General features: G+C 38.2%; 1 long non-coding RNA gene across 4 annotated transcripts in view; it reads right to left on the reverse strand.

Moving 5' to 3' along the window:
• LOC138989134 (uncharacterized) overlaps window positions 1-27,497 on the reverse strand; it is a 283,758-nt gene that overhangs the window by 112,676 nt on the left and 143,585 nt on the right. For all 4 annotated transcript variants that reach the window (XR_011465318.1, XR_011465319.1, XR_011465317.1 and 1 more), the window contains one exon: window positions 15,552-15,707. This is a non-coding gene — a long non-coding RNA (uncharacterized lncRNA). The remainder of the gene's footprint in view (window positions 1-15,551; window positions 15,708-27,497) is intronic.

Consider the following 27,497-nt stretch of genomic DNA (forward strand, 5'->3'; position numbering starts at 1 on the left):
CACTATGTATGATCTTTTTAATATGTTGTTAGATTCTGTTTGTTAGAATTTTGTTGAGGATTTTTGCATCTATGTTCATCAGTGATATTGGCCTGTAGTTTTCTTTTTTTGTGGCATCTTTGTCTGGTTTTGGTATTAGAGGCCATCACTAATTTTATTCTGGAACTTTACCAAATGGCCTGAATTCACTGAGAATTACAATCTTTGGCCTTTGATTTCTCTTACATCTCTAATGAGAAAAATTAATTAGTAATTCCAAGAACTTTAACATACAAAATTTTTTCTTCATCAAGATTCACTCTTAAAAATTAGAATTAATAAAAAAAATCCTATGAAATTTCAAAGTTTTTTTAATACTTTTTTGCTAAATAAATTGTATAAAAGTTTATTTATTAAACAAATTCACACTGAACATAGATTATGCCAGGCACTGTTCTGGTTACTAGGGATAAGGTTACTATGAACAAAATATTTGTCCCAAACCATTCTCTCAGTGATAGCCAATAAGAGTGACCCTGGCACTGTGCCTTTGCCATCACTGAGTACCACTGTTTTAAATCTTTATGATTTTATTTACCAAATAAAGCATATTATTTTATTTATTTGCTTATCTATTATTACTACTAATGTTAAAATTCTCCTTGTATCTATTTCCCTTTTCATTCACTCATTTTTCTAATGGAATTTTTAACTTAGTCATAGAAGGAGATTATATATTAATGATTTTTATTCCCTCTCTATATTATTTATGGTAAATATAGACTTAATGTCAAATATATAGATTATATATGTTACACTGAGGAGAACTTTTATTTCCATCTACTGTTTTTTTCTTTCTGTTTTCCATCATTTTATGCTTAGAACTGCTTTTCTCATCCCCAAATCAGACACATATATATTCATATTTTCTTCTATTTCTCTTGATTTTACTCATATTAAATCTTTAATTTCTTAAAAGTAACTTTGGTTTATAGTATAAAATAGAGCCATATTTATTTGTTATTAAATTTCTTACTAGAGTACTACAAATCAACTTATTAATTTTTTTATATCCCACAACAATTATACTACTTTCTCTCTTAGCATCTCTAAAAATGTTAATATAGACACAATATAGATATAGATATTTGTGTTATCTAAGGCAAGAAGACCAAGACTTTTAGCTCCATGATGGACTGCATATTAATTTTTAATTTCATTATTGGTCCTTTCCCCCTCACAAAGCAGTCTTGAAGATGACTGCCAATTTCATGTTAGTATTAAGGAATGACTAAAACTCTTTTATTTCTAACTTTGTTTTGCTGCTATATTTTAGCCCTAAGTATGCCTTAGTTAAAAGGATTAAAATAATCACTTTAGACTGAAGAGAGAGTTTCCATGGCCAAATTTTTTTCCCCTATTACCTCACTTTTCAAGGCCTAGCAATTACTTGTATCTAGCCAGGGCAGACAAAGATAACTATAACTGGTCTCCAAAATGCAAAAGTTATAACTTTCTTTAATTTTAAATAAGAAAATTTAATCTCTATTTAGGGCTTCCAATGCATCAGATAGCAGTAGTCTCAATCAATTCTTTGCCCACCTACCCCCTTTCTCAAAGTATGCTTTTAAGTTATATTTGTGTGTAATTGAAGCATATACAATGGGCTTGGGAGTAGGGAGGCAGTGGAATCTTGCCCTTATTAGTCCATGCTATCATTCTGGTATCAAGCATTTTCCAGTCTAGTAATAATACAGTTCAGTGTGTCTCTTGTTCCCATCCTAAAGGCCCTTAAGTGCAGAGACTCTCTCATATGACTTTGCCATGAATTATTCGGCTCCCTCCATGACTGGCTAGGCTAGGCCACTTGCCCATTCTCCTCCCAAGCCCAACAGTTCATCCTGCTTTCTGCTGTCCTGCAGTCATTCTGGAGTAACAGAATTCTGTGAACCTACCCCAGGTCACCTGCCTGAACAACACAGCACATCCTTATGAGGACAATCTCAGAGACCTCCAGGACAATATTAAACGCTACAACATTCGAATCATAGGGGTTCCAGAAGAAGAAGACAAAAAGAAAGACCATGAGAAAATACTTGAGGAGATAATAGTTGAAAACTTCCCTAAACTGGGGAAGGAAATAATCACCCAAGTCCAAGAAACCCAGAGAATCCCAAACAGGATAAACCCAAGGCGAAACACCCCAAGACACATATTAATCAAATTCACAAAGATCAAACACAAAGAACAAATATTAAAAGCAGCAAGGGAAAAACAACAAATAACACACAAGGGAATTCCCATAAGGATAACAGCTGATCTTTCAATAGAAACTCTTCAAGCCAGGAGGGAATGGCAAGACATACTTAAAATGATGAAAGAAAATAACCTACAGCCCAGATTATTGTACCCAGCAAGGATCTCATTCAAGTATGAAGGAGAAATCAAAAGCTTCTCAGACAAGCAAAAGCTGAGAGAATTCTGCACCACCAAACCAGCTCTCCAACAAATACTAAAGGATATTCTCTAGACAGGAAACACAAAAATGGTGTATAAACTCGAACCCCAAACAATAAAGTAAATGGCAACGGGATCATACTTATCAGTAATTACCTTAAACGTAAATGGGTTGAATGCCCCAACCAAAAGACAAAGACTGGCTGAATGGATACAAAAACAAGACCCCTACATATGTTGTCTACAGGAGACCCACCTCAAAACAGGGGACACATACAGACTGAAAGTGAAGGGCTGGAAAAAGATTTTCCATGCAAATAGGGACCAAAAGAAAGCAGGAGTAGCAATACTCATATCAGATAAAATAGACTTTAAAACAAAGGCTGTGAAAAGAGACAAAGAAGGTCACTACATAATGATCAAAGGATCAATCCAAGAAGAAGATATAACAATTATAAATATATATGCACCCAACACGGGAGCACAGCAGTATGTAAGACAAATGCTAACAAGTATGAAAGGAGAAATTAACAATAACACAATAATAGTGGGAGACTTTAATACCCCACTCACACCTATGGATAGATCAACTAAACACATGAAAGACAGTGTGAACAGCCCCTTCAGCAGCTGTGAGATGTAGTATCTCTGCACACACTATCATGCCACACTTACTCTGGAGTGCTTTCAGATCCACAGGTCTTGACTGCTCTCAATATCCCAAACCTTTATGCAGTCTCAATCATGCCTCAACACACACATATACACACACACAAATAGAACATGGCTAAGGGTGAGGTACCAGAAATCTCATTCTTTGCAAGACTCTACCAACCTCTGTTGACTCAGTCCTTCCTCTCATTTCTCTAGGATTGCCAAATTAAGTCTGATTCAGCAGGAATTCTTACTTCTGAGTTCTTGTAGATAGGATTTTTAACCTCCAAAAGACCTTTCTTTGCTCTTATTGATGTAAAAGTTCTAATTAATTATCTTACTGATGCTTGAGCCTGAGGAGGATCAATGATGGTCATTCATTTCTCTTCATCCTCACTTCCATTCCCTTGTATCTTAAACCCTGTCCAGTCATAAAGAGCAGAATTTTTAAAAATTAATAATATGGCCAACAAAGCATGACAAAGGCCAAGAAGAGGAATTGGTGAAACCCAAAAGACGGTACAGAGGAGAGGGATTTAAGAACCAAAGAGGCAGTGGAATAGGTGCTAAGGAAAAAAGAGTCCTTACAGAGAGGAGAGGCTCCCAAAGAGATTCAGAGATGCTTGACCCTTAGAAATAAGAAGAAAGACCCTTGGGGGAATAGCTACTGAGGAGCAGAAGAGACAAGATCAATACAGTAGAGAAGCATGCCCCACTAAGGGAGATTGTGTGGATTAAAACAGGCAACTTCAGGCTCACATTAAAAACATATTCAATGCTCTGGACTTCGAAATATTCACCTACATAATGGAACATGAAAGGCTTAAAGAGATCAAATGCTTTTAGAAATTATAATAAAAGGATGCCAAGGAATAGGCCTATACTTTTATTGATATCATTAAAAGAATATACAGATAATAATAATTATTATTCCATACTGCACATTTGGTAAAATGGAAGAAGAAAATTTTAATTTTCATTTTTTACTAAATCTTGTGTCAAAAGTATGCTTATATTTCTCTGGTAAGAAAAAAGTTATCCTATTTTATGCTTCTATCTCAGTTTTACAGTTTGTTTTCAGAATTGACATTTTCTAGGAGTCCTATCTGAACTCCATTCACATCTAACCATATGGCTCTGACAATTAAATTTTCTTTCCCTTATCATGAACTTCTCCCTATGGATCAAATTCAAAATTAGTCTCAAACAAAGACATCTATGTCTTCAACTGTTTTTAAAGTACACACCTTTTTTAATCTACATAAACCTAATAATATAATATCTTATAAAACTATATAATTTCCCTTTACTTTATGAAAAAAATCAGTCTTTTGCCTTAATCTAGCTCTGGATTTGTTTTTATTTACATCTCAGTATCTTCATTGCTTAAACTGGAGAGCCAGTATCCAATATTAATGTGAACTTAAGTCAGACATATTCAATATGCCAAACTATTCTTGATCTCTAGTTCCTACAGCAGATGGATTCATCTTTGGGTCAGATGGTAAAGAATCTGCCTGCAATGCAGGAGACCTGGGTTTGATCCCTGGGTTGGGAAGATTCGCTGGAGAAGAGAATGGCAACCCACTCCAGTATTCTTGCCTGGAGAATGCAATGGACAAGGGGAGCCTGGTGGGCTATAGGCCATGGGGTCCCAAAGAACTGGACACAACTTAGCAACTAAAACTTCCTTTTTTTTTTTTTTCACTTACCAGAGTGGAGAGGGAATTTACATTCTTTTGCACTGAATATTGCACTGAATATTGCAGTGCACTGAAATGCAGTGAATATTACATTCTTTTGGAATGTAGTCTCCCCTGCTTCTCAATTCCTCCTCCCCATTCTCTCCTAGACTCTACTCTGTACCACAGAGGATAGAAGCCTAGGAAATGCATTTCCCCAACTCCTCTCCTCTCCCTAGTATTCTATATGCAATTACTGTTCTGCCAAAAGGAGGCATTTACTTAAGATTTTGAAAGAGGAAGGGAATCATCTGGGTTTATTTCCCTTCTCCAACATGAGGCAGACACATGGATTTTTCTGATATAGGCATTCACAGCAGTGTTTGCTTCCCTACCATTCAGTGGCCTTGGAGTCAAGTTGGACTGATTAAGAGCTAAAGGATACTGATGGTTGTTTCATACTTTCAGTTTAAACATCTAGAAACTACTGATTAAAAAATCTGAAAGGATAAAGTTAGAATAGGAAAACAATTTCCCAATTAAATGACTCAAGTCAAAGAGATCAACAGTTCTTAGAAAAAAAAAAAAAAAAGAATGAATTGCCCAGCCAGACCAAAACATAAAATACAGTTCCCAGGATTATTTTCTCCATCTTACAGTTTCTAAAAAGGCAGAATTGCACAAAAAATACAGGAAATATTCTCAGTTATCCTCAGGGATAACTGTTCCCTGGAGCACTGAGGTGACAAGGGATAAGGTGGAAGTCAGAGAATTGCTCATCCTTCAAATCTTACCTTGGGTTAGGTTTCCTAGAAGCAGAGCACCAAACAGCAATACTTGTATGAGAGATTCTTTTAAAAAAAAAATTATTTATTTATTTTTGGTTGCACTGGTTTATTATCTTATTATCTTGTCTTTGTTGCTGTGCACAGGCTTTCTGTAGTTGCAAAGCGTGGGGGCCACTCTTGGTTGCAGTGTATGGGTTTCTCATTGTGTGGCTTCTCTTATTGTGGAGCACAGGCTCCCGGCGCTCAGGCTCAGTAGTTGCGGTGGGCAGCTCGAGGGCCTGCAGGCTACAGTCGTTGTGGCACACAGACTCTAGAGCATGGCTTCAGAAGTTGTGGTACACGGGCTTGGGTGCCTCGCAGCATGTGGAATCTTCCTGGACCAGAGATCAAACCCACAACCCCTGCATTAGCAGGCAGACTCCTATCCACTGTGCCACCCAAGTCTGAGAGATTCTTTCTGAAGAGGGAAATAAGCACTGGACAGTGGTTTTAACTGAAGTCTAGCTTCAAGCTGATCCCCTGAGAAGTGTGGATGGCTCCACAGAGTTTTCCACTGGAAGAAAGGGGGCTGGGCTCTAGGCTGGAAAACACACATAGCAGCTCAAAGATGAGTCCACCTCTCTGGTAATGAGATCTAAGTCAGGCACAAAACCTGCCACAAATCCCGTGGCAGTGCTGTCTTTTGCTCATATGCAGTGTATACCTGTACTCACACCCAGCCAGACCCCAATCCATGTTTATCACAGAAGGAAATTCCACGCCTAGAATACTAACATTAGAGAAAAATGAGAACCAGCTAATCACTGATTCTGTTCAACTTTTTAGAAATAAGGTCATTTTAAGAAGTCACTAATATAATTTAAGATGTCTTTTGATATTGCCAAGGAATAAGTGCCACCAGAGTTATATTTTACACAGTTTGCATGCAATCTATCCAAGACCAGGTTAAAGACCACAGTCCATCCTTAAAAAAAAAGGCAAAGAAATATTAAATAGTATCTTCACAATAAAAGTACATAATATTTCTACAAGGCATACTAGTTTGGAGTGGGGAGGGAAGCTGAGAAAATAACATAACCATCTTCTCTATTTCATCTCTCTGCTGCTGCTGCTAAGTCACTTCAGTCGTGTCCGACTCTGTGCGACCCCATAGATGGCAGCCCACCAGGCTCCCCCATCCCTGGGATTCTCCAGGCAAGAACACTGGAGTGGGTTGCCATTGCCTTTTCCGATTATGTCTCTCTAAAAGGTGTTAAAACAAGGTGGAACAAGAAAATAGGAGGGTTGCTGGCTTTAATTGGTACAGATGATCCCTGTTGCAAAATATTTAACTGGTGCTACATAATCTCTGTTTGTTTCCAAGGCAAACCATTCAATATCACAGTAATCCAAGTCTATGCCCCAACCAGTAATGCTGAAGAAGCTGAAGTTGAACGGTTCTATGAAGACCTGCAAGACCTTTTAGAACTAACACCCAAAGAAGATGTCCTTTTCATTATAGGGGACTTATAATGCAAAAGTAGGAAGTCAAGAAATACCTGGAGTAACAGGCAAATTTGGCCTTGGAATACAGAATGAAGCAGGGCAAAGTCTAATAGAGTTTTGCCAAGAAAATGCACTGGTCATAGCAAACACCCTCTTCCAACAACACAAGAGAAGATACTACACATGGACATCACCAAATGGTCAACACCAAAATCAGACTGATTATATTCTTTGCAGCCAAAGATGGAGAAGCTCTATATAGTCAGCAAAAATAAGACCAGGAGCTGACTGTGGCTCAGACCATGAACTCCTTATTGCCAAATTCAGACTGAAATTGAAGAAAGTAGGGAAAACCACTAGACCATTCAGGTATGACCTAAATCAAATCCCTTATGATTATACAGTGGAAGTGAGAAATAGATTTAAGGGACTAGATCTGATAGATAGAGTGCCTGATGAACTATGGACTGAGGTTCATGACATTGCACAGGAGACAGGGATCAAGACCATCCCCATGGAAAAGAAATGCAAAAAAGCAAAATGGCTGTCTGGGGAGGCCTTACAAATAGCTGTGAGAAGAAGAGAAGCAAAAAGCAAAGGAGAAAAGGAAAGATATAAGCATCTGAATGCAGAGTTCCAAAGAATAACAAGAAGAGATAAGAAAGCCTTTCTTAGCAATCAATGCAAAGAAATGGAGGAAAACAACAGAATGGGAAAGACTAGGGATCTCTTCAAGAAAATTAGAGATACCAAGGGAACATTTCATGCAAAGATGGGCTCGATAAAGGACAGAAATGGTATGGACCTAACAGAAGCAGAAGATATTAAGAAGTGATGGCAAGAATACACAGAAGAATTGTACAAAAAAGATCTTCATGACCCAGATAATCACGATGGTGTGATCACTCACCTAGAGCCAGATATCCTGGAATGTGAAGTCAAGTGGGCATTAGAAAGCATCACTACAAACAAAGCTAGTGGAGGTGATGGAATTCCAGTTGAGCTATTTCAAATCCTGAAAGATGATGCTGTGAAAGTGCTGCACTCAATATGCCAGCAAATTTGGAAAACTCAGCAGTGGCCACAGGACTGGAAAAGGTCGGTTTTCATTCCAATCCCAAAGAAAGGCAATGCCAAAGAATGCTCAAACTACCGCACAATTGCACTCATCTCACACGCTAGTAAAGTAATGCTCAAAATTCTCCAAGCCAGGCTTCAGCAATATGTGAACCGTGAACTTCCTGATGTTCAAGCTGGTTTTAGAAAAGACAGAGGAACCAGAGATCAAATTGCCAACATCAGCTGGATCACGGAGAAAGCAAGAGAGTTCCAGAAAAACATCTATTTCTGCTTTATTGACTATGCCAAAGCCTTTGACTGTGTGGATCACAATAAACTGTGGAAAATTCTGAAAGAGATGGGAATACCAGACCACCTGACCTGCCTCTTGAGAAATCTGTAAGCAGGTCAGGAAGCAACAGTTAGAACTGGCCATGGAACAACAGACTGGTTTCAGATAGGGAAAGGAGTATGTCAAGGCTGTATATTGTCACCCTGCTTATTTAACTTCTATGCAGAGTACATCATGAGAAATGCTGGACTGGAGGAAACACAAGCTGAAATCAAGATTGCCGGGAGAAATATCAATAACCTCAAATATGCATATGACACCACCCTTATGGCAGAAAGTGAAGAGGAACTAAAAAGCCTCTTGATGAAAGTAAAAGTGGAGAGTGAAAAAGTTGGCTTAAAGCTCAACATTCAGAAAACGAAGATCATGGCATCCGGTCCCACCACTTCATGGGAAATAGATGGGGAAACAGTGGAAACAGTGTCAGACTTTATTTTGGGGGCTCCAAAATCACTGCAGATGGTGACTGCAGCCATGAAATTAAAAGACACTTACTCCTTGGAAGGAAAGTTATGACCAACCTAGACAGCATATTGAAAAGCAGAGACATTACTTTGCCAACAAAGGTCCATCTAGTCAAGGCTATGGTTTTTCCAGTGGTCATGTATGGATGTGAGAGTTGGACTGTGAAGAAAGCTGAGCGCCGAAGAATTGATGCTTTTGAACTGTGGTGTTGGAGAAGACTCTTGAGAGTCCCTTGGACTGCAAGGAGATCCAACCAGTCCATTCTGAAGGAGATCAGCCCTGGGATTTCTTTGGAAGGAATGATGCTAAAGCTGAAACTGCAGTACTTTGGCCACCTCATGTGAAGAGTTGACTCATTGGAAAAGTCTCTGATGCTGGGAGGGATTGGGGGCAGGAAAAGAAGGGGATGACAGAGGATGAGATGGCTGGATGGCATCACTGACTCGATGGGCGTGAGTCTGAGTGAACTCCGGGAGTTGGTGATGGACAGGGAGGCCTGGCGTGCTGCGATTCATGGGGTCACAAAGAGTCGGGCACGACTGAGCGACTGAACTGAACTGAACTCAAATCAAATTTGTGAGCATGTTGTTGTGTTATACTGGAAGATATAAACCTGAAAATTCAGATACTGATGTGACTGATTCAATTTAATAATTGAGTATGAAATCTGCTTTCTGTTTTCCTTTCAAGCAGTTGAAATGAGTCTCATTACGCTCCTGTAAAGCTTTTAGTTTTTCGCCAATAGTTGTGTTATTAATGAAGAAAATCTGAAACTTCTCATTCAATCTTTTTTATATACAATATTTTTAAATAGGAAACTTATTCAAAAATGACATACTTTTTGTCCCTCATTTATTGACACCCTAAACATGTCTTAAGCATTCCTAATGGGTGGCCCCACAGGAAGAAAGAGGTATTGGGGCACAGAGGGTCCAGATGCCTTTAAGGGACATGCCCACCCAGCACAGCTGCGGGGTAAGAACATAAAACCTCTCTCCATCATTGGAATAGAGATATGGAAGCACAGGAAGGAGAAGAAAATAAAATCCATGCAGGTAGGCACTGCAAGAAAGCTGTGTGGGCACAATTGAGAATGAGAGTTAAGAGGAGAAGTTTCAGCACAGCTACTGAAGTGTGGGAAAGCTGGCTGAAGAAAAAAGATTTGAATATATGAAGCTATAAGGAAAATATTAAATCCTCTTTAAAATTCTTAGAGGAACAGAAATGAAGTTTGGAATTACAGTTAATTCTTCCTCTGCTGAACTGTCTTTCTTTTGAGACAAGATTTTTTTCATGCATTCAGTCAACTTGTCATTTACTCAATAAATGTATATGGATCAACTATCAGGTTCCAGGTCTGTTCTTGGCACTGAAGATACAATGATGAATAAAACAAACAAAACTCTCCTTGCCTGTGGAGCTAACATCTTAGTGGAGAGAGACAAACACACAAATCACTAACATCATTTAGTATGTCAGATGGTGATTATACTATAATACTATAGAGAAGTACTATACTTTATAGTGGAGCTTCCCCAGTGGTCAGTGGTAAAGAATCCACCTGCAATGCAGGAGACACACAGGAGCCACAGGTTCGATTCCTGGGTTGGGAAGATAGAAGAAAATGGCAACTTACTCCAGTATTCTTGCCTGGAAAATCCCATGGACAGAGGAGCCTGGTGCGACAGTCCTTGGGGTTGCAGAGTTGGACATAACGTAGCGACTAAAAACACAACATGCTTTATGGTATAGTATAGGGTACTGCGTGCTGCACTGTGCTTAGTCCCTCAGTCATGTCTGACTCTTTATGACCCCATGGACTGCAGCCTGCCAGGCTCCTCTGTCCATGGGGATTCTCCAGGAAAGAATACTGGAGTGGGTTCCCATGCCCTCCTCCAGGGGATCTTGCCAACCCAGGGGTCTAACCCAAGTCTCCTGCATTGCAGGCAGATTCTTTACCATCTGAGCCACCAGGGAAACCCAAGAATACCGGAGTGGGTAGCCTATCCCTTCTCCAGGGGATCTTCCTGACTCAGGAATCCAAGCAGGGTCTCCTCTATTATAGGCAGATTCCTTACCAGCTAAGCTACCAGGAAAGTATTACAGAGGAAAACAAAGCAGGAAGCACTGGGGAGGTTGAAAAGTTAAATAGGATGTTAAGGAAAATCTAATGTAAGCCTTCTTAGGGAAGATACTTTTGAACAAAGACCTGAAGTGAGTTGAGTAACCCAGTAAGCATTTCAAGAAGAAGCAACAACCACTAAGACCCTGGATGAGGATGTGTTAGAGGCAAAATTTTCTTCCTCCATTTGGTTAAGACAAACTTGCATTCTAGATATAGGTATTGACAGATATAAGATAGATCATTATTCTTCAAATTGTGGGTTGCTGCTGCTGCTGCTGCTGCTAAGTCACTTCAGTCGTGTCCGACTCTGCGCGACCCCATAGACAGCAACCCACCAGGCTTCCCCGTCCCTGGGATTCTCCAGGCAAGAACACTGGAGTGGGTTGCCATTTCCTTCTCCAATACATGAAAGTGAAAAGTGAAAGTGAAGTCGCTCAGTCATGTCCGACTCTAGAGACCCCATGGACTGCAGCCTACCAGGCTCCTCCGTCCATGGGATTTTCTAGGCAAAAGTACTGGAGTGAGGTGCCATTGCCTTCTCTGAAATTGTGGGTTACTACTCATTAATAGACAAAATGATTGATTTCATTGATCAATACCACAACTTTTAAAAATACGGTAGAAAAAAATGAGAAGATAACAGAGAACGCCATGGTGTTGTTTTGAATTTAAAATGTTATTCAGTAGTGTGTGTATTTCCGTTTGTATGTGAGAGACAGCAGCTTTGAGTGTAGTGAGTTGTGGTATAAAATATACTGGGTTGATCAAAAAGTTCATTCAGGTTTTTCCATTACGTCTTATGGAAAAACCCAAACAAACTTTTGGTCAACCCAGTATTTCTTAGTATGGATCTGTCAAAAAATGTTTCAGAAATATGGAAGTTGCCTGTGCTTCCCTTCTAGGAATTAAAATTCTTAGTTTTATTTCTATCTTCAGAATAGTGATTCTCAATTGAAGTGAACTCTCCCACAAGTAGGAAAAGGAAGACATTTCAGAATCATCTAGGATGTACTACCTCCCACCCAGAAATTCTTATATTTTCTCATTCTGACAAAGAATCACTTTCAAGATCGATCCATCACAAACACTGAAAGCTGTTTGTCTCAACTTCCTGCTAAGCAGAGGCTTAACCATTCTAGATTGTCCTGGCGACTGGCTGGGCTAAATCTAGCCTCCCTGTCATAGACATCATTGCCAATGAGGGTCTGAGCCCACAGACTCAAGGCTGTGATCAGCACTTTCCCAGAGAATGATAAGCATCACTTCAGAAAAGCTGAGATGGAAGGGCTACCGCTGCCTGACCTCTCTGAGTGCACACCTGTGCAGGCACGGTCTTTCATGTATCACAGTCTACATCTGAAGAATAGAGAAGGTCTCAATTCATGTCTAGGTCTCTATTTTGGGAAAAGGAGAAGTATTGAAAATATTCACATGCATATGAAAGACTGAATTTGTTTTACTTCCTGCCGAGTTTATCTTGTGATTTCAATTGCAAGCCCATTTGTTGTTTTTGGAACAATAAACAGCAACTTGTACACATTAAATTGCCCCTTACTCCTTTGCTACGAAACAAAATGTCCATCCTAATGGGCTGAGTACCTGTACTCTTTATGAACCTTTACCTACTACCAGCTTCACAAAGTCTGTATTAACCATTCTACTTTATTTTCTGCCGGTGTATCATTATCATCTTTTGTGCTAAGTTGCTTCAGTCGTGTCCAATTCTTTGCAACCCTATGGACTGTAGCCCTCCAGGCTCCACCATTCACGGGATTCTCCAGGCAAGAATACTGGATTGGGTTGCCATGCTCTCCTCCAGGGGATCTTCCAGACCCAGGGATGGAACCCACATCTCTTGAGTCTCCTGCATTGGTGGGAGAGTTCTTTACCACTAGTGCCACCTGGGAATGGTTACAAATATTCAATGAGTTTCCAGCTCTAAAGTGATACTGTTTAGTATTCCCAAAAGTGAAACTTGGGTGGTATATCTTGTACATACATAAATCACAAGCTCTGGATCAAGATTTTATTTATATTCTGTAGACTTCTTGCAATGTTGTATGTTATTGCCATCTACAGGACCAAAATTTATCTAGTTCCCCATGCTTTTCCAAAAATGTTTTTAAAAATATGAAGTAATAGCTCATATGATATTGTTGTACTATATAAAGAACGGGCTTCCCTGGTGGCTCAGTGGTAAAGAATCCACCTACAATGCAGGAGCCACAGAAGACGTGGGTTTGATCCCTGGTTTGGCAAGAAACCCTAGAGGAGGGCATGGCAATCCACTCCAGTATTCTTGCCTGGAGAATCCCTGGACAGGGGAACCCAGTGGGCTACAGTCCACAGGGCTGCAAAGAATCAGACATGACTGAAGTGACTGAGCATACACACAAGTAAAGACCAAAGTCATAGATCTAATCTCTTGAAAGGATTGTTCCATTCTCAGGTACAATTCCATATGCATTAGCAACCCTGCATCATGACTGACCACACTAGCACCTGAAGAAAAATAACTTCAACATGTGTTCTGCTAAGGTGTCAATAACAGTATCACAGACTACAATTAGCCCTGTGAATAACTATCAGCTAATGTACGCTCACATAGTGGGACTGAGCAGTCCTATTAATTTTAAAGGTTTAATTATGTTCTATTGTGGGTAGCATTAATGGTGTAAGAGCCAAAAATAGATTCATATATAATTTTATAATCTAAATCTGGAAAATAAATATAAGAAACATTACAGATTGAAGGTTCTAATCCTGAAAAACAAATATCAGACACATAGGTAGATCTTTCCCCTATCAGCTAAATAAATTTTGGCTATGAGAAAAAATTAGGAATAAAACCCTATGTAGTAAAATCAATAATACTAAATGTTTGAAGTACACACTAAATCTTACAGTTATGTGGGTGAAGCACTTATGTATTGTTTTATCTATTCAGTGAGTGAAGCAAGCAATAAATGGTTTGGTAAGACTACTATATTACTAAATTAAATAGAGATTTATGTATGAGGATCCATATTTGTACTTAGATTAAAAAATATTTGTGAATACATTTCTCTAATTTTGTACATTCAAGTGTTCACTATTAGAGGCTGTATTTCTAAACAATCAAATGGAATAAAGGAAAAGCTGTACAGTTTCTTGAAAAACTTTAAAATATGAAATTGCAGCATAAATTTCCCAACAAATGTAACATATTTTATAGAAAAAGTGCATATTTTATCTTCCTGAAATAATTTGCTTCTCATTTTAAATTGATCATGGAAGGATTTCCAGAGTTTCTTGAAAAATAAAATGTAAAAGGACATGGAACAATGGGACATACCTGGTGTATGAAAAATGAAATTATAATACATTTCCATGTACAATGCCTTTGAAATCATGATGTCTGCTTGATATTGTCTCTGCTAGAGACAAAAGTATACAAATTTTCTGTTCTTAAATACTGTCTCCACTTTTGAAAACAAAACCCATCTGGCCTCCTTTGAGAACCATCCTCTCCACCCAAACCCTCAATGCTTTCATCCAACAAAATTCATATATCTTAATCAGATCCTATAGTGCTATAAACAGCTGGCCTCAGATTATGATACATACTTCAAATTACAAAGAAATAGAGGAAGTTACATATGTATAATCAAAACCCATTGACTCATAAGCAGATTTCCTCCCCCCACAGACATTACCCTAACTCAGAGGAATTCATTATTGTCTCATCAACCAAGTCCTGATGAAACAATCTTCTTACAAAGGCAAATGCGTATTGGCGGGGGTGGGGGACAGGTGTTGTTTGGGGACGTCTTTCCCTTCATCCCACCTGACACTAAGTTTTTCTGGGAAGATAGTCTATCGTATTTGCTTTCGTTAAAGAAATTTTATTGCATTCTTGAAAACATGAAATTTAACTTATTCCTGCCTCTAAGGAGGTAAGGATACCTGAGGGACTGTTAAGATGAAATTAAACTGTGTTCACAAAGATGATATCAATTGATATAGATTATCAACGTCCTAGAACACAATAAAATAAAAGAATAAAATACTTCTAAACAAACACAGTCTCTCACTGGTGATTTGGCAAGAAATTCAGTATCTCATTATTCTTAAGAGTCGTTGTTATAAGTATTCTTTTTTTCTCTGCATAATAGAGTAGTTATATTAAGTACATATCAAACTAAGTTGATGTGGACTTTATAAAACATTCTGGAAGTTAGATTTTTAAATAAATCCCTGAGACCAGCTAACTTATTTAATAGTTGATTCTAATTTATTTAAAAGAAAAAAGTACGATTTGGATCTATTCTAGGTCTTGAATTCAAGATAAATGAGAATATGCTAAAATGAAAAACTTAAAATCAAATATCACCCTTGAAAAAATGTGCTAGGCTGGGTTCAGTCCTCACATCTTCACTTACTAAGTAAGTACACAGCCTTTGGCAAGGCTTTACTCTTCTCAATGTCTTGGTTGTCTGTAAGTTGTGAACAATAGTAACACTCACCTTCTAAGGTTGTTCTGAGGATTAAAACAACTGATGTGATCCTTGATTTCTCATTTTTTATCTCCCTTATGTCCAATTCATCATGGGGTCCTGTTTGTCTTCCTCTAAATATACCTTGAGGCCCTCCACTTCCCTCTGTCTTCTCTGTGCCCCCATCTGTAAATTAACAGATAAGAGTGAATATAAATAACTTGAGGGTATTGCTTTTGCTATTGAAAGAAATTTACCAACTCAATGAATAAACACTATAATAGCGGGTAGCATTCAAATGGATTTTATCACGCAATTATATTCTTTGAGATCTTAGGAAGAAAAGTTTAAATCGATGGAGACATTTGAGTTTCATTTGTAAAAACTGCAGAAATAATAGAATAGTGGATAACAAATCTTCATTCCTTTCTCAGTGCTCTCTACTGAACTCCACAGGTAAATTTCCCACAGATAGGCACAATATTCCCCTTAACACAGAAACACACACACGTTAACATGCAGCTGAACAAATGGTAGGTGGTCAAATATTTGTTGAATTGAATTGATTTTGATAGAAATATAAGAGACAATATTACAAAGAAAGAAGATTGAAGATTTGTTATCCAAAGCCTCATAAATGATTGCACAATAGCTTGGATCATTAATTAATTAGTGACCCTAAACAGCTAATCCATAGAAATAACTATCTAGAAAAAAAAAAACCACAAGTTATTTCGTTGCAGGGGATCTCTCATGTGCTTTTAATATAATGTGAAGCAGTGGAAATGTTCTTGGATGGGCGGGAAAGTTGAAAATGGCAGTGGGGTTGAAAATATTTCTAGACTTGATTAGAGCAAAGAAGAGATTGTCACAACACAGAAAGAAGAAAAATAATAAAGAGAGACTGTGTCAGACAGAAGTAGAATCAAGTGACTAGATTGGACATGTTGGGGTAAAATGCAATTTCAACTACAGAAAAGAAGAAGAGCTCAGGGAAAAGCAGATATTGCAGAAGGCAAACGAGAGGGAAAGAAGTTTGGGGAGTTTGCATCTACAATCAAGTACTCAAAACATCCTACTTATTCCTTCGTAATACAATAGAAAAGAACATGCTTCAGTTTTAAAACTCAATCTTTGATTTTAAGGAGTTAGCAAACTATGCTCTAAAAGTTACAGTTAGAAAAAAAGATTTAAGAGATATATATACTCTCATGGTTATTACAGTATTATTCACAATAGCCAATACATGCAAACAACCTAAATGTCCATGAATGAACAAATGGATAAGGAAGATGTGAGATGGATGGATGGGTGGACAGACAGATAGATAGACAGACAGACAGATAGATGTGCATTTGTGCTCAGTCATGTCCAGCTCTTTGCAACTCCATGGACTGCAGCCCACCAGGTTCCTCTGTCCATGGGATTTTCCAGGCAAGAATACTGGAGTGGGTTGCCATCTCCATCTGTAGGGGATCTTCCCCACAGATCCCCACTTGGGGATCAACCCCAAGTCTCCTGTGTCTCCTGCATTGGCAGGAGGATTCTTAACCACTGATCTATCTGGGAGGCATAGATAGATAGATTGATTGGTGGCAGTGGTTTAGTTGCTAAGGCGTGTCCAACTCTTGTGACCCCATAGACAGAGGAGCCTGGCAGGCTACAGTCCATGGGATTTTCCAGGCAAGAATACTGGAGTGGGTTGCCATTTCCTTCTCCAGGGGATCTTCCAAACCCAGGAATCGAACCTAGGTCTCCTGCATTGTAGGAGGACTCTTTACCTACTGAGGAGTATTATTCATCTATGAGAAAGAAGGATATCCTGCCATTTGCAACAATATAGATGCACCTAGAGCACATTATGATAATGAGCTAAGTCAGACAGAGAAAAACAAGTACTTATATGAATCACTTACATGTGGAATCTAAAAAAGCCAAACCTGTAAAAACTGAGTAAAATTGTAGTTACCAGGGAGTTGGAGAGTAAGTTAGATGTTGTTTAAGAGTATAAACTTAAAAGTAGTAAATAAGCCATAGAAATCTAATGCACAGTATAATGAATTTAGACAACAATATTATACTATAATCATCAAACTTACTAACAGACTAGAACTTAATTATTCCAACCACTAAAATGAAAGGATAATTATGTAATATGACAAAGGTGAAAAATATCACAATAACAATCATAATACATAAATTTATCACCAGTTGCATACCTTAAACTTATACAATGTCATACATCAAACTTATTTAATAAAAAATTCACATGAATACCCAATAAGTTATGAAAATAAATCATTTTTAACATTTATATTTGAAAGAAAAAGAGATCTAGATAAACAGCAATTCAGATATCTTAAAGGTAAAGTAAACTGTGCATTTTAGACACAAAAACTTTCAGCAACACCTAAACATCTCTGTGGTTTCTCAGAAATTTTATAGAATAAAATATCCTATATATAGACAGTGTGTATAGAACTGAATAATTTCTAAAAATTCCCACAGTTTTCACAGATAGTATCTGTGAAATATTATCTCTATTATTCCAAATAATATCTCTATTAATTTAAAACTTTCTTCTCAGGATGTCTAAGTATATCACTGCATAATAAATTTCATTTGTTATACCTTCTCAAGTGACAACAGATGTTACATCTATTTTGTGGAATGGAAAATTAAGCAGATTTTGTGGGACTTGTCCAATTTAGAGCAGTAACTCAAAACAAGTTATGATCTCAGACCTGAAGACCCAGTTTACCAGGTCTTTCTTCTCTCTCTCTGACTGCAAATAATTAAAATTAATACAATATCCAGCGACCCACTAGAATTTCACCTACTCCTTGTATATACTATTATAAAATAAGCTCCAAAAAGTGAAAAATTAAAAAATAAAGTTCATTTTTTATACACATACATTTTTATACATTTTTTATACATTTTAAATTCATACATTAACTTCAAAAGTGTAACCCATGGGTGTTTCTAGATTAAAATACATAAAAATAGACACACACACTTGGGGGAAATAAGACTCTAAGACTGACTCTCCTCCACTCGGGCTTCTGGCAAAAGTATCAAAAACTTTAGTATTACTGATTTTATCCCCCATAGAACTGCAAGTGCATGCTCAGCCTCTCTGGTACTTCAGATATTGCAAAAGGATTACATGAGAAGCTTGTTAAACATCCAAGCACCTCAAGTGGTTCTGATCCAGGCAGTATTGGGATCCAATTTTGGAAACACTTGATCTTAGAGTTAACAACCCAGTCATAAAACAAGAAAAACACACAACCCAAGAAAATACATAGCCATCAGTGCAAGGCGGATGTTTGCTATATGGTAAGTGGTGTGGTCAGTAGAGATAGATGGCAAACATGGTCAGGGCTTGCTCCACGCAGATGGAGTTCTCCAAATTACAACTCTCCTTGAGATTTAAAGGAACCAGGGATAATTAAAAGGATGCAATGTCTGTCTTCCTTCTCCCCATAAAAAAGCCTAAGGAAAGTATCCCTCTGGCTAAAAATGAACTTAGTCTTACGAGTGATTCAGCCAAGGCTTCTACTGGATCATACTGGAAAAAAACTACTTCTAGCCTCAAAATTCATGAGCATTTAGGAAAATATTTCTCCCGTAGTCTTCCTTCGGAATATGGACCAAAAGCTGTTCTTCCCTACGATTCCCCAGTAAGTAGCTCCACACAGCTCTCAAATTCAAATGCAAATTATATTGCAATTATGCTGTAATTATTTGTGAAAATACATGAACAGAGGTATTTCAGAGACTACTGAGAGAATGACCATGGCTGAACACAAAGTGTGATGGGTGAGAAAGTGCTTCCACATCTTAGGGGCAATGAGATAAAAGGGAGACGGGTAAAAATGAATAAACAGCCTCCATTTCTTGTATTTTGGATAGACACAACTTAATCATGACTTTGGTGTCTTCAGTTGGCAAACAAATATAGGACAAACCAAAATACATGTATTCAGATAGCAAAGAACCAACCTGCAATGCAGGATACCTGGGTTTGATCACTGGGTCAGGAAGATCCCCTGAAGAAGGGAACGGTTACCTACTCTACTATTCTTGCCTGGGAAATCCCATGGATAGAGGAACCCGGAGGGCTACAGTCCATGGGGTCACAAAGAGTCAGACACGATTGTGCAATTAACACTTTCACTTTCAAGATACATGTATTGAACTCAAAGAGGCAGTTTTGCAAACTGCAAATCCTTTCACATGCCAGGACAGTCTACTCCTGGGAGAAGACATCACTAAAATGAGGCAATATGAGTGTGTGTGAAATTTTCAGAAAATATCATCCTCTCCACTACTAAATCACTTCAAATTAGATAATATCCTGTGGAACACTTGAAAAGCCTGCTTTTTTAGCCTAGAATTTTACAGATGACACTGGCTGTGGAAAGAAAGAGGTAGAAGTGAAAAGAGTCTCCTGTGACCCTGATTAAGAATGATGGAGGTTATTCATGGTTGATAGATTCATTTCAGTTCAGTTGCTCAGTCATATCTGACTCTTTGCAACCCCATGGACTGCAGCAGGCCAGGCTTTCCTGTCATTACCAACTCCCAGAGCTTGCTTAAACTCATGTCCATTGAGTAGGTAATGCCATCCAACCGTCTCACCCTCTGTTGTCCCTGTCTCCTCCTGCCTTCAATCTTTCCCAGCATCAGGGTCTTTTCAGTTTTTTGCATCAGGTGGCAAAGGTATTGGAGTTCAGCTTCAGCATCAGTCCTTCCAATGAATATTCAGGACTGATACCTTTAGGATTGACTGATTGGATCTCCTTGCAGTCCAAGGGACTCTCAACAGTCTTCTCCAACACCACGGTTCAAATGCATCAATTCTTCAGTGCTTAGCTTTCTTTACAGTCCAACTCTCACATCCATACATGACCACTGGAAAAACCATAGCTTTGACTAGATGGACCTTTGCTGGCAAAGTAATGTTTCTGCTTTTTAATATGCTGTCTAGGTTGGTCATAGCTTTTCTTCCAAGAAGCAAGCATCTTTTAATTTCATGGCTGCAGTCACCATCTGCAGTGATTTTGGAGTCCAAGAAAATAAAGTCTCTCACTGTTTCCTTTGTTTCCCCCATCTACTTGCCATGAAGTGATGGCAGATTCAGTCAAAAGTAAATAAGTACCTCAGAGTGTGAAGCTCTCTGATTCAAAGTTGGCTTTAAATCTTAAGCAAGATACTTGATGGTGTCCCCAAAACAATTCATAAGAAATTTATCATCAATTTAAAAATTCCTTTTAAAAAGGATTTTTTTTAACAAATATTCCTATTAAGCATTTTTACTATAGTCATTTAACTATATTCAGTTAATTAACTATATTTCTCTCATATGTTAGGAGAATAAATAAGTATGCAATGTAGGAATTTACCTCTATATATACTGGCAAACTTTGCCTGCCATCTATCTTCTTACAAAGTACAAGGAGGTGGGTCTTTTAGTGACTGTACATCAATATCCATCTCAGTTTGCAAATATGTCCAGTTTTCATTGCAAGGATTAGTATTAACTGCTGTACTTTAAAAAGTAAATTTGCCTATTCACTTTAGAATATTTTTTTAAGTAAAGCATGCAGGACACACCACAGTGCATGGTGAAAAATTAAATACGGTATATTATGAGAGGTTCTGCCAAAATGTCAGTCTTTTATTTTTTTTTGATGGCCTCTTAATGTTTAGCAATTTCTTTAAAAGGTATGGTCATTGACTTTATCCTCCTTACTTCCTGATGTTAAAGAGGTACTAAAGTAAGAGATAAGTTCAACAGAGGGTTTTTTTTTTCCATTTTGAGTGTCAAATTTCTACAAATCTCAATGAATTTCATCTCCATTCAGAAGTTAATGAGGCTAAATTAAATACCACTAAGTCAAGTCATTTCGATTTTTGGTGACATTAAAAAAATAGAGTTGGAAGGAAGGAGTCTTAAAGAACACCAACAACTAGTCCCAATGCTGGGAATTCTCTTCAGCTTTTCTAGTGAATGATCACCATGGCTCTATTGGAACATGAGCAGTCATGGGGAACTTACTCTCTACAGTGGACATGATGATGTGCCACCAGGTGCCCTTCAATGAAGTGCTAACAGTAAACAGCCTTCTCCAGGGATTGCCTCAACTGCACAGAGCTGCCATGCCCAGCACCATGCCTGTTTCAGGATGTCCAGAGTCCATTAAGGGATGGAGGAGTAAGAAAGGCTAGCTATTGTGGCCTACCTGAAGACATTTCTGAAGGACCACTGGGCTTCCATTGAAACTCAACTTCCACTGTAAAATCCTACTTCATTTCCCTGCTTTCCAACGGGCACTTTTCAAAAAAAATTCCCTGCACATTATACAGTATCTCAGAGGCTGCTTCCAGGGAACTTGACCTGCAAAACTGCCTTTCTGTGCAGCCCCATCCATTGTTTGCTTTTTCTCCTGTTGGGCCCATAAAAATACACCTTCTGCATTTTCACTTAGTAATCCTTCTTCTGTTCTTAGAAACAACACAAACAGGAATTGTATATTCTGCTGTTGTTTGAAATTTTCTTTAAATTTGTTGGGATTTCTTAAAACATGCAGGAAATAATCAATTCTATGACAATAACAAGATCAATATTTATGTCAAAATATAAATTTCAATTCTTCCTCATTAAGTATTAAAATAGAAAGTCACTATAATGGAATATTATTAGGTCATAAAAAAGAATGAAACCTTGCAATTTGCAACATGAGTAGACCTTAAAGGTGTTACACTGAGTGAAATAAATCACACAAAGAGAGACAGACACCATGTGATCTTCCCTATACGTGGAATCTAAAAGAAAAAAACAAGTCCAAAGATATAAAGAACAGATTGGTGGTTGCCAGGGGTAGGGGTGGAGAGTAGGTAGGCAAAATGGGTGAAGGAGGTCAAAAGGTACAAACTTCTAGTTATAAAATAAATAAATCATGGGGATGTAATGCACAGCATGGCATCTACTTGCATATATGGAAGTTGCTAAGAGAATAAAACTTAAGGTTTTTCATCAGAAGAAAACAATGTTTTACATCTATGTATGGTGACAGATGTCAACTAGACATTGTGGTGATCATTTCATAGTATATACAAATACTGAATCATTATACCTGTATACCTGAAAGAAATGAAATGTTATATGTCAATTACATACATAAGTTAATCAGCTAAATAGAAATTCACTAGAAGTTGTTGAAAAATTAATCAGCATTTTCTAAAGTATTTCTAATATATTTATACTATTGAAAGACCTATTTCATCATTTGGATCCTTCTTTTCCAGATAGATGCCACAATATTCATTTTAATAGAGTCAATATTGGGGGGCTTTGCTATTGATTGGTGTTTAAACCCAGGACATAGGAAGAGTAATATCTTGCACTGTCTAATTCTTAACTCAACCTCACCCTGTCTCTGTCTGGAGGTTTCTGATGGAGATTAATGCAACAGCAGCCACCAAATAAGGGGAAAAGTTTAACATTGTCTAAGCCAATGTCTGATAACTCTTAATATACAGCTCTAAAAAAAAAAAAACTGGGAGAAGTTTGTATCTCTCACCTAGAGCCAGACATCTGGAATGAAAAGTCAAGTGGGCCTTAGGAAGCATCACTATGAACAAAGCTAGTGGAAGTGATGGAATTCCAGCTATTTCAAATCCTAAGAGATGATGCTGTTAAAGTGCTACACTCAATATGCCAGCAAATTTGGAAAACTCAGCAGTGTCCACAGGACTGGAAAATATCAGTTTGCATCCCAATCCTAAAGGAAGGTATGCCAAAGAATGTTCAAACTACCACACAATTGCACTCATCTCACACACTAGCAAAGTAATGCTCAAAATTCTCCAAGCGAGGGTTTCAACAGTATGTAAACTGAGAACTTCCAGTTGTTCAAGATGTTCAAGCTGGATTTAGAAAAGGCAGAGGAACCAGAGATCAAATTGCCAACATTTGTTGGATCATCGAAAAACAAAGAGAGTTCCAGAAAAAACATCTAATTCTGCATTATTGACTACACCAAAGCCTTTGACTATGTGGATCACAACAAACTGTGGAAAATTCCTAAAGAGAGGGGAATACCAGACCAACTGACCTGCCTCCTTGAAGTCTGTATGCAGGTCAAAAGACAACAGTTAGAACTGGACATGGCAAACAGACTGGATTCAAATCAGGAAAGGAATAGGTCAAGGCTGTATATTGTCACTTGTTACTTAACTGATATGCAGAGTACATCATGCAAAATGCCAGGCTGGATGAAGCACAAGCTGGAATCAAGATTGCCAGGAGAAATATCAATAACTTCAGATATGCAGATAACACCACCCTTATGGCAGAAAGTGAAGAACTAAAGAGCCTCTTGATGAAAGTGAAAGAGGAGAGTGAAAAAGTTGGCTGAAAACTCAACATTCAGAAAACGAAGATCATGGCATGTGGTCCCATCACTTCATGGCAAATAGATGGGGAAACAATGGAAACAGTGAGAGACTTTATTTTGGGGGATTCCAAAATCACTGCAGATGGTGACTGCAGCCATGAAATTAAAAGATGTTTTAATGCTCCTTGGAAGAAAAGCTATGACCAACCTAGACAGCAAATTTAAAAACAGAGACATTACTTTACTGACAAAGGTCCTTCTAGTCAAAGCTATGGTTTTTCCAGTAGTCATGTATGGATGCGAGTTGGACTATAAAGAAAGCTGAGCAGCAAAGAATTGATGCTTTTGAACTGTGGTTTTGGAGAAGGCTCTTGAGAGTCCCTTGGGCTACAAGGATATCCAACCAGTCAATCCTAAAGGATATCAGTCCTGAATATTCTTTGGAAGGACTGATGCTAAAGGTGAAAATCCAATTCTTTGGTGGCCTGATGTGAAGAGCTAACTCATTTGAAAAGACCCTGATGCTGGGAAAGACTGAAGGTGGGAGGAGAAGGGGACAACAGAGGATGAGATGGTTGGGTAGCATCACCAACTCGATGGACATGAGTTTGAGTAAGTTTCGGGAGTTACTGGTGTTGGATAGGGAGGCCTGGTGTGCTGCAGTCCATAGGGTCACAAAGAATTGGACACTGAACTGAACTGTGGCTTTAGGTAAAGCTTAATTAAGGTAATTAAGCCCCTCAGGGGCTTCCCAGAGGATTTAGTGGTAAAGACTCCACCTGCCAACGCAGGAAATGCTGTTTGATCCCTGGGTCAGGAAGATTTCCTGGAGGAAGAAATGGCAACTCACTTTAGTATTCTTGACTGAAAAATTCCATAGACAGAGGAGCCTGGGGGCTACAGTCGATGGAGTAGCAGAGTTGGACATGACTGAGTGATTGAGCACACACACACACACTTACCTTCCCTCAAGTATGAATCCAACACTTAGTGTCTACTACCTTCTAACTGTTAAAAAGAATAGGAACTAGATGCAAAACCTACATGCCCAATTATGAGCAGCGAGTCAAGAAATAAGTCATCCATCCAAATTTACAGAAGAGAAATAACTACGTATGGATACAAGATTTTTTTTAAAGAAACAGTAATCCCAATACTAGTAATCATGGTGAAAATGGTGTCCAGAAAGTTGAGTGATCTAATTGGAGCTTCTTTTATCCTTAAAAGAAAACACTTAGGTAAGGAAGAAATCTGAAAACATTTTCTACTCGTGATTGTCTTCAAATATGAAAATATATACTAAAAAACAAAAAAGAATTCTCATTTGATTAATTTCTCCTCTCTAAAATATGTCTTCCAACTTCTCTTCTAAATGCATGTATTTTCTTTTTGTATTAAATAACTTTCCTTAAATTTACAGATATAGGTTTAAAATCTAATGACATATTTACTAGCCATGTGATCCTTGGCAAGTATCTAATGTCTGGGTCTATTTTCTAATCTTAAAAACAGAAATAATAATAACATCTACCCCAAAAGTGTATTTTGAGAATAAGTTTTCTCATGTAAACTGACCCAGTGGTTAAGAGCACTTAAGCAGATGTCTATGCATTTGAAATCCAGAAAACTTACTTAACCTTGCAAGGTATCATTTTTCCCATACATGGACTGGAGATAATAACAACATTTTCTTTATAGCTATGTTGTCAGGACGAAGATCATGGCATCCAGTCCCACCACTTCATGGGAAATAGACGGGGAAACAGTGGAAACAGTGTCAGACTTTATTTTTCTGGGCTCCAAAATCACTACAGATGGTGACTGCAGCCATGAAATTAAAAGACACTTACTCCTTGGAAGGAAAGTTATGACCAACCTAGACAGCATATTGAAAAGCAGAGACATTACTTTGCCAACAAAGGTTTGTCTAGTCAAGGCTATGGTTTTTCCTGTGGTCATGTATGGATGTGACAGTTGGACTGTGAAGAAGGCTGAGTGCCGAAGAATTGATGCTTTTGAACTGTGGTGTTGGAGAAGACTCTTGAGAGTCCCTTGGACTGCAAGGAGATCCAACCAGTCCATTCTGAAGGAGATCAGCCCTGGGATTTCTTTGGAAGGAGTGATGCTAAAGCTGAAACTCCAGTACTTTGGGCACCTCATGCGAAGAGTTGACTCATTGGAAAAGACTCTGATGCTGGGAGGGATTGGAGGCAAGAGGAGAAGGGGACAACAGAGGATGAGATGGCTGGATGGCATCACTGACTCGATGGACGTGAGTCTGAGTGAACTCCTGTAGTTGGTGATGGACAGGGAGGCCTGGCGTGCTGCGATTCATGGGGTCGCAAAGAGTCGGACACGACTGAGTGACTGATCTGATGTTGTCAGGAAAGAATTTAAATACTCCATAAAAATCATTTTGTATGAAGATGGCTTAACTCTTATAAACTACTATGACTTTTTTAAGCACCTGGAATACAGCAGACACTCGATAATTGTTGGTGTTATCCCTCTCCTCTCTATTCCCAACCCTGTTTCTTTCACTTTTAACATAACCTTTGTGTATGGAACGTACATACATCTTTTTATTACCATTTTTTTGCCACAAATGATGGGTAAGAGATACATGTATTTGGTTTTTTGGCAAAGAACTTTTATTAAAAAGACCTTTGGGACTTCCCTAGAGGTCCAGTGGTTAAGAGTCCATGCTTCTAATGCAGAGGGCATGGGTTCCATCCCTGGTTGGGCAGCTAAGATTCCCACATGCCGTGTGGTGCAACAAAAAGTTTTTTTAAAAAAAGAAAAAGACCTTTGATGCTAGAGTCCATCTTTTGAGGGTCCTTTTGAAAATATTCTGAAGGCTTAATCCAATTCAGGGCACATATTGGTGCTAAATCTGGGACACAAAGCAGAAGGATAGATAAACATATTCCACATTTTTTGCCTTAGGCAACTTTTCATATAAATGGCACATATAATATTTTATTTAGCATAACCTTGAACTATCTCTTTCTATGCAAAGGGTAAGCATGCTTAATAGACATCATTTTTAAGGAAGGCATATAAGCATATTACAAGGCTTCCCAGGTGGCACAGTGGTGAAGAATTCGCCTACAGTACAGGAGACGTATGAGACGTAAGTTCAATCCTGGGTCAGAAAGATCCCCTGGAGGAAGAAATGGCAACCTACTGCAGTATTCTTGTCTGGGAAATCCCGTGGAGAGAGGAGCCTACAGTCCATGGGGCCGCAAAGAGTCAGACACAACTGAGCAACTAATCAACACAATAACCCTATTATATGCACTTTAATGACTCTCAGATATCAGGGATGGGAGAGGGGAGGGAAGGAAGTCTGTGCCACCCAACATTATCTTTCATAGCTCATCAGAGCTTTTACTAAGTCATTGTCTTTAACTCAGATTCACTAAAATTGCTTTTTTGTTTCTTAATCAACTACTCGTATACAAAATTACATGACTAGTCATGTACTTTTAAAAAGAATGCTTTCTTATCAAGGCCAAGTTAGCAACAAGGTAATTATTGAGTATTAGCACTTTTATCCAATGTTGGT

The sequence above is a fragment of the Bos mutus genome, chromosome 9, assembly GCF_027580195.1.
Source record: "Bos mutus isolate GX-2022 chromosome 9, NWIPB_WYAK_1.1, whole genome shotgun sequence".
NCBI lineage: Eukaryota > Metazoa > Chordata > Mammalia > Artiodactyla > Bovidae > Bos > Bos mutus.